Genomic DNA, 14192 nt, shown 5'->3' with positions numbered 1-14192 from the left:
CCCAGTGAAGCGCTCTAAGCAGTATCACGTCAAGAAGCTGCCGCAGTTGTTGTACAGTCAACATTTGGAGCTCATTCGTTGTGTTGAGAGGGGAGAGAAGTTTTCAAAGCTGGCGAAAGTTTGCGAAGAACAAGTGCTGAGAGGTTCTAACTTCTTCCCAACACCACCCCATTCCATTCACTTAAGCAATTTCATCATAGGATTAAGGTGAGATCCCTTAACATTCCTTATTTCTATTAAATACATGCAATGAATATTCCTAAATTTGTATGTTTGTGTTTGATGGTGCCTAGATAGGTGTAGGTAAGGTGCTGTGGGGGGTGGTTGGCCAAAGTCCAGACCTAGGTTCATTTTTCACATATGAGTTATTATTTATAAACCACAGAATTTGTATATCGCGGCAGTGGTCCAGACCCAAATTGAGGTGATTTACGAGGACTGAGTGTAACTGATAAAGGAACTAGTACATAAATTTTAAAATACATCAAAAAATTACCAAAGGTTAAGCCCTTCAATCTTATGATGCCTTTTTCACTTCATTCTTGCTGCTTCCACACAAATTTCTCAGCTCAGGGGTGAGATTTCAAATTGCAGGGGTTAGAGACAGACTTCATTAACCCTTTCACTGCTAAAGGTCCTACCCAAGGTGAATCAAATAATCTGTTTGTGGCTCTGTAATGGAACTTTAGGACTAGTCTCACCTAGGAGATGTTATATGTCAATGACTTAAATGATGACTGCTGAGAGAGTGGTCAAGGAAAAATTAAGGAAGTTGCAGGATGGAATGGAGTCAAAGGATATGACAGTGACTATCGATAAAACTAAAAGTGACAATCATTCAGTGGTTTGTGACACTGCTAGGCACCTGCACAAACACCAACAATGTCCTTCCATAGAAACACTCTATTTTTCCTTTCTATGCTAGACCTCACAATCAGGCCAGTCCTCTCCATATGCACCTTAATATTTACCCTTCTGGTACAGTCACAAGCCATAGTTTCTGCTCATATATTACCCTTAGCCCTTAAGCTCATCCACCACCCCTATCCCTAAATGAGAGTATGCTGTAGCAGGGGCATCATACCAAACAAAGACTTCATGCTGACAGTTTGGAGTTTTTCCTTGCTAAACGAGTACGGTACATAAAAGCGTCATTGCCAACTGTTCCTAATCCAGTCTGACAAAACTTCAAATTATCACCTTATTACTGGACAACTGGTTTCCATTTGGTGTGATATCTTGGCTATTATTTCTTTAGCCAGAGGTATGATTACAAGGTGAACAGAAATTATACCCCTTAAGTGAACAGCACAGTCAGCATCAAAACTTTGTTGTCTCCTGCTTTTCTCTCCATAGAATCAGTCTCATGAATCTGCAGCAACCGACAATGATGACTTATCTAGCTACATGTCATTGTTCTGTCCCCTACTCCCAATTCAAAGGATTAATTTTCAAAGTCTGTAGAGAGAAAAGCAGGAGAGCTGACAGGACTTTCATTGCCAATAGCTCACTTAACCTCATTCATAAACAATCATACTCCAATAAATGCAAACCTCTGGATACCATATTTAAATTCTGTATTTTCCACTATGCTTCCTGTAAACTAATGCAACGCGAGATTATGTCTATCAGTACCGTATCTCCTGTCTGAGAGTACTGTATACCCTGTTTTAAGCAACAATGACAGAAGAATCCTCAGGCCTTTTTTTTCTACTAAGAAATGACCCTTCAACCCATGACAGAACACTTTCCCTAATATACCGGTACTCTCCTACCTCGTCCCTCCTCCAACCATCCCATTCTCATACATTCTCTTTGTGAGTCTCCCCCAATCCATTTGCTTACATACATTACAGAGGAAGATAAGGACATATTTAAACTTTCAATCTAGATAACTGTGAACATGAATGTAATCTTATACACTAATAATCACATGGAAATTACCCTAACCTCTTCAGCCCAAGGATGTCGCTCTTATTTTATTACTGCTGCTACCAGATGTTTTTACTGTATTCAGCTTACACGAGAACCACTGTAGCAAGAGTTAATAAAGGCTATATCTGGCTCCTGCAGTGTCAAAAGTCTCTCCTGAGCTGAATGAAATCACCTGGAGAGAGCAAAACAAAAATCTGTCATCATACTGAAAGGGTCAATTAATTACTCAACCACTATCACTGCCACCTCTGACAACTGTATCTATTATTTGTATTACCTGTATTATCTGTATTACTTGTATTGTCTGTATCTGTATTACCTGTATTTGTATATATTACAGTACCTGTATTATCTATATTGTTAGTTAAAGAGGCCCCCTGGCACCTCTTCCTATTTTATTTTGGCTTGTGCCATGTTAATTTTTTCTTGTAGGCTATTTTTGCAATCTATGTCAATATTAGAAAAACCTAAATACAGGTAATATGCAAAGGAATAGCTGGGTAATGAGAAAAAAAGTGAATAAATGAGTAGTCAGGTATAGTAAACAAAAAAAATAGTTGTTAAAAAAATATAGGTGTAGTAAAAAAATAATGTTTCATCAAGTACAAAAATGTTGGGTGTAGAAAATATATATATATATATATATATATATATATATATATATATATGGTATATATCAGTAGTTGTGTAAGGGTATGTGTGGATGCAGTAAGAAAAAAAAATGCTAGTAGGAAAAAAAAAAAAAAAAAAAGTGGTTGGGTATTAAGGACAATGGGTTAGAAATTTAAGCTGACAAGAATATGGTTCAGCATCTCCCCACCTCAATGTCACGCTCACTAACAGTCATACCCACCCCCTCCTGAACAAACAAACCATCACACTTCCTAACATAGCCACCAGCTTCACTTGTGTCACAGAGCATAACTGAATGGGGTGAAGCTGATGATTAATGATGTAAGGTGTGGGTGAGGAGCCTCACTTGCCCGAAATGAATTAGGTAAGCAATAAATCCCAACCATTCCTTGGATGTAAACCCTTATGGGTCTCATCTGACTGGAGAACCTCAACCCACTAGACCACCGGGCATCACCTGATTTTATGGTTACCATACAACATAGTAAATGGTTTCCTGGGTTAAATGAAACCATCTTGCCTGTTATCGTGCTCGTATTGAGTGGATAAAAAAAGCTATGTCTAACACCTCAAGTTCAACAGGTCAGTCCTAAACAGAACAAAGTTGCCTGGAGATGGCTGGCAAAACTAAAAACAGAAAGGACATTTTTAGACTGAATGGGTTACATGAGTGGGAAAGGAGTTAAGATAAAGATGTTATCATGACGATAAACAGTATTGGTACTGTACATGGTCTCTGATGATCGTTCCAGATATATACCTGGTACGGTGAGCTGATATTTGCTAGGTAGGTACTGTACCTGCAAAACCAAATTACTAGTAATATCAGTAAGTACAGCTAGGTTAGCTTGGTTGGATCCACAAAATGTGGAATAAGTAACTACATCACAATTGTTAAAAATGTTTGGATAGGTTGGGTAGTCTGGTCAGGATGAGATGGGTAAGACCGAGCTTAGTTACATTCAATTAAAGTGTGAAGGGTTAAGTTGGACTGGACTGAAGATGACCAGAAAAATTAATTACATTAAGAAACCTTACCGGCAGATTATGTTTGACAGCTTGAGAATATGAATGTGTCTAGGACACTGACGATGTAACTGTACAGTATATTCAAACCTTGAACACCTTGACTGTGTAACACTAATGACTATCTTCTTAACTTTACTCCTGGCATTTCCAAACCATTTCATTTAGGTTACTGTATTGTAAAAGAAGTTTTTAATTATCTCCTTAACCAACTCCTTCGTTTCAACAGCTCCTTCATAAGCTGGTCAGTCAGTCACTTGGGTATAAAAAAAAAAAAAAAAAAAAAAAAAAAAAAAAATCTGGCTGAAAGCGGTAAATTTTGGACCAACCACAATTTCTTCTGCGCTTTCCTACAGAAAGAACTTTATTAGGGTCACAGTACTCCTAATAAATCTATAAGAAACCAAACTTAGAAAGCAAAGAAGTACTGTATTTAATCAAACCATGAATGAAAATTTAGATTTTGTGCAAGACACGGCATCTTTATCAGTATAATCATTATCATCAACCCAACTTTAATGCACACCTAAGAGATGAGGTGAGGTATATTCATGAAAGAAAGAAAAGCACAAAAATATCATAGAATGACAGTATCAGTATCAAACACCATGTCCATTGACTCAGACCTAAACAATTCCAGCTTATGCTTAAAGTGTCATGTGAATGTGAATAGCACAGGATGTTGTAGGGCATGATGAAGACCACATATTAGGTACAGTTAACAAATGCACTGTATGAAACAGTGTAATACAGAATTCTGGGATGGAAAGCTCTTGATGGATGACTGATCGATTGATAAGATGTTGTGAAAGGTACAGAATACTGATACAACAAAAGAAGGTGGTAGGTCTTGCCACACACCTCCTTCAACAAATATAATGTCAGAAGCAAACTGAATGAGCTTGAAAGAAGTGCTAGACATGGACTGAACAAAATTTCTTACCTCTGATAGTGAGCTGACAAGGGCTCTATGATGTATAGTATGTGATTGTTACCTTAAGCAACTTATTGTGGGATGCAGCCAAGAAGTTTGACAGTTCAAGAGAATAAATATACTGTACTGTAAGGCCAATCTGCTGTGAGTTTCTCTTATCATTTTCTTAACTGTGGATCCTACCCTCCTTATATCATACAAAACTGGGACTGTATGGGCAATGATGATGACGAGGTAAGATCTGGCCACAAACTGAATGGATTACACTGGTTAGGCAGGGTTAAACCAGGTAAAATTTGGCAAGATTAAATAAGATTTGTAAGAAATGAGTTAGGCTGGAGTGAATTAAATCAGGTTACATTAGTGTTATTATGTGGTTAGGTTGTCAGAACATGTGAAATTACTTGTGTGTGGCTCATTTTCCATAAAAACAAGTATGCATAAGGTACACAAAACAATTCTGAAATAGCTATTGTACACCTGAAACAGAACAGAGATGACAGTAGGGTACTCTGCAAACTGTCATAAGCATATACCATTAGAAGTAAACATTAAAATATTCACACAAGACCTCTACCTAAACCACAACAATGGATCATAAAAACAACATTGTAAGTACTCCAGGACTGACAATCCAATCAGATATGATGTATGGGCAATGACACATCACTTTATATTCCTGTCAACATTAAAACAGATGAGAAAAATTTTTGACATTCCATTCAGGCTGAAACATGAAACATCAGTCCAAACAAAATGTGGCAGGAGCATAAACCTTCACTCATATCAAATTCCACAGCAATAAATGTCAAATACAATTCTCTCTAATTAATAACTCAAAAATATCTTAAATAAAGCACCTATTGTATATATTTCCACAAATCATTAACTAATCATCACTATTTCCTTGCCAAAACAGCCCATGATGCTAAAGAAATGCCCTACAGCTCTGTTTACATGTCAAAATCACCACAGAAATTTATTACTGGGCATGTCAATTGGTCCTGTCAAGCATTTAGGGGTGATTGACAACTTGAGTAGTCAATTGTCATATTTCGTCATGTCAACCTTATTTTCCCTCATCAATTTGGCATCATAAGGGCCATGCCGTGGGAAACTGGGGATAAAACGGGCAGAAATAGGGTTAATAGTACCCGCCAGGCCCCCTCGACTCAAATAAAGATATAGAATGCATGGAGACGGCAAGATGATTGAGAGGCCAGACGCCATACAATAACCATCACATTCACCATTATTATTTTTTATCTCACGCCGCTATCTCCCCTTTATCACTTACCCCGGGCCTACCTGAGTCTTCCCTATATATCCAGGTGATTTTGGAATTCGATAGGTCCCGGATTAAATGTCTAATTACAGCGAAAAATGGAAATAAAGGAAGAGTTCAACGCTCGCTTGGTTAATAAACAGCTGATTCAATGTAAATACAAAATCTGGTAGATAATAAAAAATATATTGACATTTGTTTGTTGTTTGAGATTTTTATCAATAACTTAGTCGTGGATTCGAAATTTATGAAATTTCTCGCCGTAAATTGCCAGGTAAACAATAACAAGTTGCAATAAAAATACACAATATATACTAAATGCTCCGTTTTCTTTGCGGGAGGCACAAATATAGCTTTAGTCTTACCAAATATGATTGATTTATTTGAAAATGGAAAGTTACGAAGAAGAAAGAGATTAAAGTAGCGAATAAAGTAAGACAAGAAAGAAACAGGAAGATAAAACACAAAGAAATATAGGCGTGAATGGAGGAAGAAGAGTTGATTTGAGTGGGCGGGTGGAAAGAGGAAAAGAGTGGGAAGAGGCCGGAGAGAGAGAGAGAGAGAGAGAGAGAGCGAACACGGGAAAAGATGCGAGGTGCAGTAGGCCACTCTGACCCAAATAAGGCACGGCACTAGGAAAATAAGATAAAGTTAGCCACGAGATAATCCCTCCCAGTCCATAAAATCATCCCTTGTAACCCGACAGGAAAAAAAAGAAAAGAAAAACTGGCACGGGAAATTCTACAGAAAATGACGATTGAAAAAATAAAATGGGGTCTTGAAACATTAATAATAAGCATCATCATTATTATCAATTCCATTTTGCCCTATATGAACAAAAGCATAGGAGGGCGGGGCTAGGCAGCGGTGACCAGCCTCCCTTCCCCTGAGTGGCATTATATGAGCAATAAACCCCAACCTCACCCCAGATGGAACCCATACAGACTTCAATCGGTTGGAGCGCCTTAACTCGCTTAACCACCAGGCGTCATTTGGCTATATGGCTACCACCCAGCGTATAAGTGGTTTACTAGGATACAGGAAACCATTTGGCCTGTCAATCAGTGTAAAGTTACCTGGTGAGAGAGAGAGGGGGGGGAGCACTACATCTAATGAGTGGATGATGGGCGCCCCACCTAAAACAAGAACTACAACAATAATAATAATATTAATAATAATAATAATAATAATAATAATATAACGTATCTCCTCTATGGCGATTATTTCTGTAAACTACATAATACCAAATTGTCCTAGAGATAGATATAGATATACAGACAGACATACAGACATAGATAGATAAACAGACATATATACATGATGAACAGTGAGAAACCAAACCAAATAAAAATAGTTTTTAAAGTAAAACACAAAAGGATATCAAGGTGGCATATGCGGACAAAATCGCTAAGGAAGAGGCGTTACCAAGCCTTCTATTGCACATCCCTATAACCTGTCTCCATTAATTAAATATAAATCATTCAAATTATACGCTTAAGTGAATGTAGGGAAAAGTAAAGTGATGGTCCTTGAGAGAGGTGAAGTCAATGAATATACAGTGAGGTTGGATGGTGAGGAAATGGAAAATGTGATTAAGTACTTGGGGAGTGTGATGAGTAAGGATGGAAATTTGGAGGGTGAAGTGCTTGGAAGGGTACAAGAAGGAAGAAAGGTTGCTGGTTCCTTGAAGGCAGTGATAGGAAGCAGGGAAGTGAGCATGGAAGTGAAAAAGTTACTACATAACAGTATTGTGATACCAACTCTAACGTATGGAAGTGAAGCTTGGACGTTGCTGGAAAGACACAAGTCAGGAGTGAGAGCAGTGGAAATGAGTTATTTAAGAGGAGCTTTGGAGTCACATGGAGAGAGGCTGATAAATGAGGATATAAAGGAGCGTTGAGGTGTGGATGTGGATGTGATAGGAAGCGTTAGGAGGAACACACTGGGGTGGTTTGGCCATGTGGAGAGGATGTAGGGTGAGAGACTGACGAGGAGAGTGTATGTGAGTGAGGTGGAGGGGGGGAGAGGGATGGGAGGCCGAGGATGAGATGAAGGGATTGAGTGGAGAGGTATATGAGAGAGGGGGATGTGAGTTGGAAGCAGGGCAGTGAAATGGCGGGGGACAGGGCGACGTGGAGGCGATTTGTTTGTGGCCACCCCGTACGGGATTGAGGCGTCTGGCAATTGATAGATAGATAGATAGAAGTTGGGGCTTCATAACAACTCTTCCTAGGCGATTTATTTTTTACATGATATAACCTAGTTCCGAAATCTCCAAACTCATGCGACATAGATTTAAAAAAAAAAATGGATTTTTTCTTTCTTTGCGCTTCCTGCAAGAACAAAGAAATTGATCATGATATTCTACAGATTCGCGAGACAAAAACAATCCTACATGAATAAACGCTGGTGTCTTAACGTCTGAAATCAATATAATATGAGTGAATGTTTGACTGAGAGAGAGAGAGAGAGAGAGAGAGAGAGAGAGAGTAATATTCACTCACCCACGCTCTGAAGACATCGGTATCGAAGTACTGCTGATAGTTCTCCATCTTGATAAGTCCTCCTTTTTTGTTATCCTTATTTTAATTTTTATAACTGCCAACCTTTTTACTTTCTTCTGGTTTATACTTTCCTTTCCTTTCCTTTCCTTCAGTCAAAATTATCATAACTGAGCAGAACTCAAAATTTATTTGCATTTACAAATGAAGTTTAAGTCTGATCTCATACTTTCATTGTTTCGTGATTTGCCACGGTCCAAATATTAAACCAATCATATATTTACAACCTGATCAGTTTAATTACAATAAAGTTTTCTATTATAGTGAGACAATAGCCAAATACGCGGGAAAGTACGAACAGACCACGAGCCTAACGCAATACCACGACCGATGTCAACAAACTAGGCTTGTACCTCCTCCTGGCCATGCGTTGCATCTGTACGCTTTTGTCGGACATTTGAGTTCCATGCCTCCTCTCTCTTCTCTCTTCTTCTCCTCCTCCTTCTGGCTCTTCTCTCCTCAGGGTAGAGAGAACAGGCATTTTTTCCCCTCCATTCTGTTCGCGGGGCCATAGAAAGGGAAGTAGGATAAGGAGGATGTTGAAATGAGATTGGGCAAGACGGGTGGGAACGAAGGGGTGAGATAGGACACGTGAGGGAGAGAGGGAAAAAAGGGAGGGAAAGGAAGGAAGTTGAGATAAGAATGGAGAGAGAGAGAGAGAGAGAGAGAGAGAGAGAGAGAGAGAGAGAGACTGATTTTGAGTGATAAAAGAGGAAGACATAAAGGAAACAAGTAGAGAGCATGGAGAGAGGAGGAGATTTGGAATGGGGAGAAGAATGCAGGGGAGGAGGATGGGAGGGAGGGAAGGAGGAAAAGGTTACAAGGTAGAAAGGTAGGGGGAAGGGGAGGAGAAGGTGAGGGGGAGAGAAAAGGAAAGACATTAGGGGAGGAGAGAAGAATGGAGGGGGTGGGGAGAAGGGAGGGGGAAAGACGGTGAATGACTAAGAGAGAGAGAGAGAGAGAGAGAGAGAGAGAGAGAGAGAGAGAGAGAGAGAGAGAGATGGGGATAAAAGGTCAATGAGAGAGAAGGGAGGAGGGAGAGCGAACATACAGCAGCAAAGAAAATGGAGCGCAACAGAACATATGAAAAAAACAAAACACGCAACAAAACAAAAACAAAAACATTCCCAGACACCAAAACAAGACACCAGACGCCTATACGCATTAAGACATTACGCAAGCTCATCCAAACAAGCCATACAATACCCTCAAAAATAAAAAGAAAAAGAAAAAAATTTCACACGCGCATGGGAAGATCACGTTGCGCAAGAGTCAATCCCGCGATCTGATTGGTTGGCAGCTCTCGATCGCCAGCCAATCAGGGTCCACTACGGTATTTACGCATCTGAGTGGCCGTAATAGCGTAGGGGTTCATTCAGAAAGAGGGCAGGTGTGCGTAAGGGTGGGATTGCAGGTGATAGTTGCTGGATTTTCGACCCTTGTGGCAACACGTGGGTAGATGTGGGGAAATGTTTTGGTGGGAAAATGGAAGGAGAGAGAGAAAATTATGCAAGGGCAAAGTTTAATGGAAAAAAGTAACCCTCTAATTTTGAGAGAGAGAGAGAGAGAGAGAGAGAGAGAGAGAGAGAGAGAGAGAGAGAGAGATTATGCAAAGGTAGAATTAAATGAAAAAAGTTACCCTCTAATTTCGAGAGAGAGAGAGAGAGAGAGAGAGAGAGAGAGAGAGAGAGAGAGAGAGAGAGAGAGAGAATTATGCAAAAGTAGAATTAAATGGAAAAAGGTAACCCTGTAAATTTGAGAAAAAAAAATTATGCAAGGATAGAATTTAATAGAAAAACTTACCCTTTAATTTTGAAAGAGAGAGAGAGAGAGAGTTATATAAAGCCAGCAGTACTCTTGAGGACAATAGAGTTGCTGCAATAAAGACAGCCTGTGAGATAAGTGAGAGAGAGAGAGAGAGAGAGAGAATTTGTAGCATTTTCTTTAGCAAACACATATTATTATTATTTAGTAGTAAAAGTGCATGATCAGGGATCCGGCACCCCTTTTTAACGTGACAGCGTTCGGATTGACTCTATCGGATACGTTTATGTGAAGCTACAGAGCGTGGTGAATGTTTTTGGCGTATCAGATAGAGCCAGGATCCCGGGGGCTTGAATGATGAGTGAACGGAAGCGTGGCCCATTAGACTGGGCAAACTTGGGCTGTTGGACGTTAATACTCTTCACCCTGCCCTAGGGTGAGAAATGAAGTAAGGTTGATGATGATGATAATGATGATGATGATGATGATGAAGTAGTAGTAGTAGTAGTAGCAGTAGCTGCAATAGCAAGAACAGCAGTAGCAGTAGTAGTAGTAGTATTTGTATTAGTTTTAGAAGTAGTGGTAGTAGTGGTGGTGGTGGCAGTAACAGCAGTAGTATTAGTATTTGTATTAGTAGTAGTAGTTGTTGTTGTGGCAGCAAGCGGTATAAGTATTAGTATTAGCAGCAGCACCACCACCAGCGGCAGCAGTAGTAGTAGCATAATTGTAGCTGTAGTAGTAGCAGCAGCACACATACCACTAAATGGGCATACAATACAGCACAGCCTTGAACGAAATGTACACGACCACGCGAAGGCCAACGCCCCCACCCTGACCCCAGGCCCTTGCAACACACCTACACAACACTGCATCACTACCCAACCACAACTACCCCGAAACTAAAACTGGTCTATAGTTAAGGTTTCCAAGGCGTGTACTCTCATCGGTTAAGGAAGCTCCCTAACACCTTTTCCTAAGCGATTTATTTAGCTTATTACACCTTATTATCTAAGCAACAACTACACTAAAAATAATATTAATCCATTGTTGATGTTTCTAAGGCTCGTATTCTCGTCGTTAAGGATGCTCCCTAACACCTTCTCCTAAGCGATTTATCTTGCCTATTACACTCTACTATCCTCGTCGGTGCTACATAAACCCTTCCAATATCGGCATACTCTGCATGGGTAACGCACAAAGGGATAATAACAGGCCATATCCAAAAATAAATCGCTAAAGAAGAGGTGTTAAGGGGCTTCCTTACCCCCATACTAGGCCAATCTAGCTGAAAAAATTATCAGAAGTGACAGTCAAGGAGCCAAATATTTATCATCATATTCTATACTTTTTCTTCTTCTTTTTTTTTTACTCTAACTTGGTCTTAAACTGCCATCTTCAATGCTAAGTTGTGGCAAGAGATTAACACTGGAATATTATGCTAGTCACGAAGAAGTGCCGTGGAGGGGACGTAGAGCCGTAGTATTGTATTTTTTCTGCCACTGAGCAACGTGAAATGAGCTGAAAAAGGACGAAAATCTGGACCAAGTTAAAGTGAGTGACCTACAGGTGACGAAATATTCATGGGATAGTGACAGTCAACCAAGGAGTCAAATAGGGTATAGTCAGCATCATGTTAATCGCAATAGTTAAGATAGCAGGATGGTAGTTTTAGCCAAGTTGAAGTGAGCGGAGTGTAAAAAAAATAATAATCCTAGCATCCCAGCATCCTAACACTCCAGCATCCTAGCACCCCAGCACCCAGCCTCCCACGTGAACTCCGACCCTTTGCTAAGTTCAGTGGCCTCTAGCAAGTACACTCACCCCCGTACACGGACAATGGCGGAGATAATGAGTGTGGTGGTGTGGTGGGTGGCGTGGTGGTGGTGGTGGTGGCGGTGGTAGTAGTAGCAGTAGTAGTAGTAGTAGTAGTAGATGTAGTAGTAGTAGTAGTAGCAGTGGTAAGTAAGAGTAAACGCACTATATCCAAACCACTGCATTACCCTCCCCAACACAAACCGCGTCTCCTTGGTTGCTAGTCATATCATCCCTCACCAACACCGAACAAAAACTAATTACTTACCCTCCCCAAAACCAACAGATCGCGTCTCCTTGGTTACTAGTCAAACCATCCTCTCCAACACCGAACAACTAATCACTTGCCCTCTCCAACACCATCAGACTGAGTCTCCTTGGTTACTAGTCGAACCAGCCTTCTTTCTCCAGTTCAGTGCCCCCCTACCCAGTCCAACAACCCCAGTACTGAGACAATGGCGAGTATTAGGTAACTCGGTCCATTGTTACCCGTCTGTTACTGGGCTGGTTATGTGGTGGTTAAGTCACGGTGGATGTATTTATAGTGTAGGGGTGAAGGAACGGCGGTTGATGTGGGAGGGGTGAAGGAACGGCGGTTGATGTGGGAGGGGTGAAGGAACGGCGGTTGATGTGGGAGGGGTGAAGGAACTCGTGTGTGGGGGGTAAAGCATGTACTCTTTTTACTCTAACTGGACCTAAAATTGCCATCTTTAAGGACCGAGTCCTATATTCAAGTTCATCTACGAGAACGGCCCCAATCACCACGATCTTACCCTCGAGGTATGTTCTTAGTGAAATGCCACGATCATACCTCAAACGGTAGGCCTAAACGGCCATTTCACGACACAGTCACGTTAGTGCTACGACAAGCTACGACAAGCTAAGACACGCTAAGTCACAGCTAAGACAGATGACATTACCGTCACGGCATGTCACGTTCTCCTCCTTGTCGGTGCCCACGTCGACAATTTTTAAACATTCCAAAAATTGTCATAGCGCGACAAGAACCGCAAATAATGACCAAGTTAATTCTCCACGTCAGCGCTACGTCACGCCAAGTTACTCATGACGACATGCGCCGACACACGAAGACATGAAGATCGTGGCGTGTCGTGGGAAAGTTCCTGACAGTAGGACATAGGCTTAAGTCTTGAATCCTGAGTTATAACAGTCTACTAGTATATAATGCTAGTCACGAAGAAGTGCTATGGACGGGATATACTGTAGAACCATGGTATTGTCTTCTGCCGCTGAAGTAAGCCCCAAAAGGTCGAAAATCTGGGCCAAATTAAGGTGAATGAACTATAGGTTTGTGTGTGTGTGTGTGTGTGTGTGTGTTCAAAAAGCGTAGGGGTGAAGGAACAAACGTGGGGGTGAGTGAACGAGGTGGGGGAGGTGAGTGTAGGTGGCTATGGAGGGGTGTATGGGGGTGAAAGTGAGTGTACAGTAGAGAGAGTGGGGGGAGAAGGATATGAAGTGGGGAGTGTACTGGGTGTAAGGGATTGATTGATAGTGTGGATGTAGAGCAGTGTTTCTCAACCTTTCAACTCTTGAAATAATTTTCATGTCTCAGGGAACCCTTACATAAAAATTATTATATATCATTATTAATATCTTTCTTTCTCTTGTATAAACTTAGAGTTCATAAGAACAAAATATATTTTTTTCATATAACTGTTTTAAGCAAAAAATAACTTACGTTTATCTCATGTTTACTGACAGTGCAAAAAATAAAATAAATAAAAATAAATTAAACTGCCCGTTCAAGAGAGCTCATTTTTTTTTTTTCATTCACAAAAAAATAAAGATAAATAACCAGTATCATATATAACAAATATAAACAACGAAAACAGATAATAACTACTAGTATTACTACAACAACTTGATAAATAGAACTTAAACAAAAATGAAGCAAATTAAGGCAAACAGAAGAACTAACCTTGGAAGAGAGAGAGAAAAAACACACAAACTTCTCGTAAACTAACAGAAAATTCATAAACATACATAAACTGTTAAAATTCACATAAAATCCCTAAATGATGGGTAACATTTACTAAATAACGTGGGTGAAGGAGGGACTGTACCAGCACGCCGCGCCGGGAAGTACATACGGGACTTACGGAGACCGTGTATGTGTCCTGGTGAGTCACTTGATATGCGAATCCGTCAGTAGCTCCTGTCTACAGACCACTAAAGGCGGCCTCACACTGGCGCCGTAAAGACGTCGCTAAGAATATTCCCT

Source organism: Coenobita brevimanus, chromosome 57 (assembly GCF_032717465.1).
Source record: "Coenobita brevimanus isolate Jiangsu-jjx chromosome 57, ASM3271746v2, whole genome shotgun sequence".
Lineage (NCBI taxonomy): Eukaryota > Metazoa > Arthropoda > Malacostraca > Decapoda > Coenobitidae > Coenobita > Coenobita brevimanus.
The sequence above is the reverse complement of the archived record's forward strand: the minus strand, read 5'-3'. Positions refer to the sequence as shown.